Raw genomic sequence first — 5,517 nt, 5'->3', positions numbered from 1 at the left:
TAAATATTTAGGGTTTCATTTTGGTCTGGGCCGGTTCTGGTTGTTTGTAACTGAGCCGGTCCAGCTTTCATTGGGCCTGTAATTATTTTTTAATAATAATAATAATATATATAATAATATATATAATAATAATTATTATAATAATTATAATAATAATAATAAATAAATAAAATGGGTAAAAAAAATTAGTATCTTCAATCATCTTGCCCAAGTAGTTGCAGATTCAAGAGATCTCCAATCCAAATCGAACACTGATTGTTCTCAAAAGCATAAGCTGTACAAAAGCAAAATTCTAGGCAGGTCGATTCGCATCCCACACTGCTGAAAACCATTTTATTTTGTTCAGGGAAAGTTGAGTAGCGGCTTTCTAGAAATCTGTCCCCGTTTCCGATACCATCACTAGCGTTGTCACACTGCAGTCTGGTCTTCCTCACACACCCTTCAGAATAATCCTGCTTGTTCCAGTTCTGTTCGGAGGCTGGCTGAAAGCCCGTCAGACAATTACAAGCCACATAGTTATTGCGATTGCAGATGCTAAAAGCCCCACAGAGAGCATAAACTCGGCATCGACCAAAACAGATTCCACTGCTGTCTACTTTCCATCCATATCAATTGCTTAATCTGCCCCGAATGATCCATAACTCTCGTTTTCATCTGAATGAAACTGAAAACGAAGAGATAATTCAATCGTATTTCCGGAACTTCGCCCGAAATACTCGACTGTTCATCCCAAAGTCCACTCGACCGGTACTGCCTGATCCCTTCCCACCGAATAATAAATGAATTGGTTCCAGATGGATCTAGCTCGAGAGAGGAGACCCGGAGCAGGATCTTCTGAATTTTTCCCTGATGTAAGAAGCTGGCTTTGATTGGTTCGTTTATTTAAGTTAAGCTTGCCACCAGGAAGCCATGTGTGTGCGGGATGATCTAAACTTTGCCACAAAGGTGCCTATGAATTTGGACCATCTCTTAAAACAAGATTCCCACCATCTTCAAGGACTGCAACTACAGAACTTGAGTTACTTAAGCTAATATTTGTGGACCATATTTCTACTTGGGATCCGTTGACCAAAACTAAGTTACCATCAGATATTTTCAGTTCTGAAGAGTGTATATCACGCACTGGTGTCTCTCTGTTGGCTACCCAAACTGGGGTTTGCTCGGAGATCTTACCGTACCAGATGCCTATGTAGTAATTGGAAGAGTTACCTGGTGCGAAGAAGCCCAACACAAAGTTTCCACCAGATGAAACAATGGTTTGATTACCGGTGAGAGACTGCTTTGCAGAGATGGTGTCTGCACCAAAGGAGAGTTGGCAGTTGAAAACCCAAATAAAGAGTAATACAGGAAGTTTCAGCCATGGATTGTTTGTGTTGACCATTGCTGTAAGCCTGTAAGAGGATTCCTTTCCTGGCAAGGGGAAACAACACAGATATATTCCAAAGCACGATGAAAAGGCTGCTTAAAATTGGAGAATAAGAAGAACATGTCACAGATTGCTAAAACAGAACATGTCTGAGGAAGTAACGGCTGCCATTGGGGTTAGTTTCGTTGTTGTATCTTAACCGAAGGTCGTTGAGAGGACGAGTATGGCTTTTGTTTCTTCCTTACGTGTCGTGTATAGCGTTCAGTCAAACTGATTAATAAAAAGTAAAAGAGTCATCTAAAAGTACCATGTTCCATCACAGCTATAATGTTTCCATTTGGCAAAGTGCCTTTGAAAACAGAACCGAAGCCTCAATTTCCCAGTATTTAAGAGAAGTTCTTGGTTGCCTTGTCTAAATCTCTGTATCTAAAAGGCACAGTGAACCTTTTCCTAGCTCTGTGGTGATAATTGCTCTCCTCCTGAACTTTTTCATGATTATGAACATGATAAGGCATAAAGGAGTAGTCCTGCTGAAACCGGAATTGCAACTACAATCACTCTCTTCTTATCTGTGGGACGAGATTCACTAGAAATATCAGAAGCTGCCACCTTGATACACTCAGTTATTCCTATAGTTATCATATCATCTTGTTCAAATTGTTGCAGATTCAAGAGATCGCCAATCCAAATCGAAACCCCAGTTGTTCTCGAAAGCATAAGCTGTACAAGAGCAACTCCCTAGGCAGGTAAATTGTGGATGACTTGTGTCCGGCTCTCAAAACAAGATTCGCATCGTCTAAAAGCACTGCTACCACTTATCATGAGATTACTGAGCTTGCGTTCAGGGACGACGTTGGATTCTATGTTAATGGTGAACTTGTGAAATTTTAGAGCGCAAACTTATAAAATTTTAGGAGACGGAAACATCTTGCGGTCGTGCTTCGGCGTCAAAAAAGAAACTTAAGTGCATAATTCTTGTAGTGGATGAGATTGAGAAAATATGTTGAACTTTTTCCTAGATTTCTGAAGCAGTCTTGCAACTAACAAGTGCTGGCAAGATTGAAGGGCTGATCGAGACAAGAGGCCATGAATACAGGGCACTATCTTGCTGTTTGAATGACAAAAAATCTGTACTGAGAATCTTTACACCTTCATTATTAACAACATACTGAGACGGTATTGACATATTCCCGACTAAAGCAAGACTTTGAATGGCGAACAGGACTTGCTGTCTCCATAACAGGTACTTTGTATCATCACGTCTAGTTGTAATAATTTTATTAATGAAAAGTTTCGACATACTCACGCTGGAATCACTTGCAGGCATTATCTTGCTGATTAAAGTTGATAATCTCTTGCAGTAAAGATTATACTGAGAACAAAAAGACTAAAGTTTATACTGTGAACAAAGAGATTGTTGAAGAATCGGGAAAAGTAAACGAAAGAACACAAGAATTTTAACGAGGTTCGGTAATGTGCCTACGTCCTCGGTGCCTAGACGGCGCTAGAAATTTTATTCAATGTCTCATAGGTTTAGGTTACATCTCTATTTATAATAAAAAACCTGGTACATAATTACATAACTAACCTTGTACCTTACCGCGGGGGCACAGCCCCGTACCCCCAACCCACATAATCGTAACCCCCTCTGCGAGACTTTCTTTGTAAGGACAGTTGATGTTCGCTTACTCCGCTCCATCCCCTGTTCTCTTTACTAGTATATTTATGAGTCATACTTATCAAATCTCCACCTTGTTGAACACCCAACTCCTTCACTAAACCAGTAAGACATAAAGCTTCTTTTGTAACTTCAACCGCTGCTATGTATTCAGCTTCAGTTGTAGATAGTGCCACAACAGATTGAACAGTAGACTTCCAACAAATAGGCCCTCCACCAAGAGTAAATACATACCATATCGTAGATCTTCTATTATCCAAGTCACCTGCATAGTCTGAATCCACATATCCTACAACCAAAGGATTATCCCGCTGACTACAAAAAACAATTCCAAGTCACCTGTCGTAGAGTTTAAAGTGATTCGCCAATGGAGTGCTAATTGGTTTTGCGCTGCTCGTCGCAAACCTTTCTAGCATTTTCTCAACGTAACCCCGTTAAGATAGCCACAGTTTCCTTGAGTCTCCATCCCTGCAAATTTCCATTCCAATAATTTTCTTTGCAGCACCTAAATCTTTCATATCAAATTCCTGACTCAATAAAGTTTTCAAACCAATAACATCATTCATGTTCTTCGCAACAATCAACATATCATCAACATACAATAACAGAAAAATAAAAGAACCATCATCAAAGCTCTTAACATAGCACAACAATCATACTCACATCGGTTGTAGCCAATCTTGATCATATAGGAGTCAAACCGTTTATACCACTGTCTCGGAGACTGTTTCAACCCGTACAAAGATTTCTTCAATCTGCAAACTAAATGCTCGTTTCCAGGTTGAGTGAAACCTTCAAGCTGCCGCAAGTAGATCTGCTCCTCTAAATCACCATGCAAAAAAACAGTTTTAACATTCATTTGCTCTAAATGCAAATCACAATTAGCCACCAATCCAAGTACTGCTCGGATTGAAGTGTACCTGACCACAGGAGAAAAAAATTCATCATAATCAACTCCTTTCTACTGTGAAAAACCTTTGTTACCAAGCGAGCCTTGAACTTCTCCCCCTCTTTTCCTGTTACTGCTGGTTTCTTCTTATACACCCATTTGCAACCAATCGGCTTCTTACCCTCAGGAAGGGGAACTAACTCCCATGTACGATTGTGATTCAAAGACTCCATCTCCTCAACCATGGCAGTCATCCACTTGTTGTTTTCCTGACTAGTAACGGCATCATGAAAAGTAACTGGATCATCACTGCTAACAGTAAGTGCAAAAGAGACTAAGTCTTCAAAACCCAATCTGTTTGGAGGCTTTATATTTGTCCGTTTCACCCTGTCTCTGGCGAGACTATAATCCTGCAAAATAATCCGTAGGGGAACCACCAGAAGTCGGTTGAGAAATTTCTGTTTTCTCAACTGGAAACTGCTCGAAATCTACCACTGTCGTGTCTTTCTTCTGCTGCAACATGAACTGTTCATCAAAAACAACATCTCTACTGATCATAGTTTTCTTCGCAACTGGATCCCAGAACTTGAATCTTTTGACACCTTTCTTGTAACCTAGAAAAATGCACTCCTTCGATTTTGCATCAAATTTGGATCTCTCATCAGCAGGTACATGCACATAAGCAGGACAACCAAAAATCCGTAAGTTGTCAAAACTAACATCATGACCAGTCCATACCTCTTCTGCAACTTTCTCAGCCAATGATGCCCTTGGCGATCTATTGATAAGATAACATGCCATGTTAACAGCCTCAGCCCAGAAGTGTTTGGGAAGCTCTGTATTCAACCGCAAACATCTGGCTCTTTCATTCAACGACCTGTTCATCCGTTCCGCAACACCATTCTGTTGTGGTGTCTTGCGCACTGTAAAATGCCTCTTAATCCTGTGCTCTTTACAGAAGTTTAGAAACTGTGTATCTGTGTACTCCGTACCATTGTCAGACTGCAAACACTTGATTTTTCGTTCTGTTTGGTTTTCTACCTCAGCTTTCCACAGCTTGAACTTCTTAAAAACGTCGGACTTGTGTTTCAAAAATTACACCCAAACTTTCCGTGAAAAATCATCAATGAAAGTAACATAATACCTAGATCCACCCAAAGACGATGTCGTGGAAGGCCCCCATACATCAGAGTGCACATAATCAAGAATCCCTTCAGTTGTGTGCTTCGCAGTCTTGAAACGAACTTTAGTCTGTTTACCAAGAACACAATACTTGCAAAAATCGAGCTTACAGCTTTTAACACCATGCAACAGATTTCTTTTATGTAATTCAGTCATACCACGTTCACTAAGATGAGCAAGACGCATATGCCACAGTTTGGTTGTATCATCACAGGACTCAACTGAATGAACTCCACCTACAACAGTACTCCCTAACAATCTGTAATATTTCCTGCAGTCATCTTGCCTTTCATCACAGTCAAAGCATCTTTAACAATCCGAATGGTTTCCCTATCCTCATCAGCCTTAGGGATAAAACCATTCTTGTGCAAAGTGCCCAAAGAAATCAAATTCTTCTTCAAA

The 5,517-nt window shown here is 40.2% G+C and overlaps 1 pseudogene; it reads right to left on the bottom strand.

Annotated features, from left to right (window-relative positions):
• Positions 1-709: 709 nt before the first annotated feature.
• On the bottom strand, positions 710-1,683 carry LOC120171385 (annotated as a pseudogene).
• Between the last annotated feature and the right edge of the window lie 3,834 nt (positions 1,684-5,517).

This window comes from Hibiscus syriacus, unplaced genomic scaffold (assembly GCF_006381635.1).
Source record: "Hibiscus syriacus cultivar Baekdansim isolate YM2019G1 unplaced genomic scaffold, ASM638163v2 tig00111833_pilon, whole genome shotgun sequence".
Classification (NCBI taxonomy): Eukaryota; Viridiplantae; Streptophyta; class Magnoliopsida; order Malvales; family Malvaceae; genus Hibiscus; species Hibiscus syriacus.
This window is presented reverse-complemented; position numbering and strand designations above follow the sequence as displayed.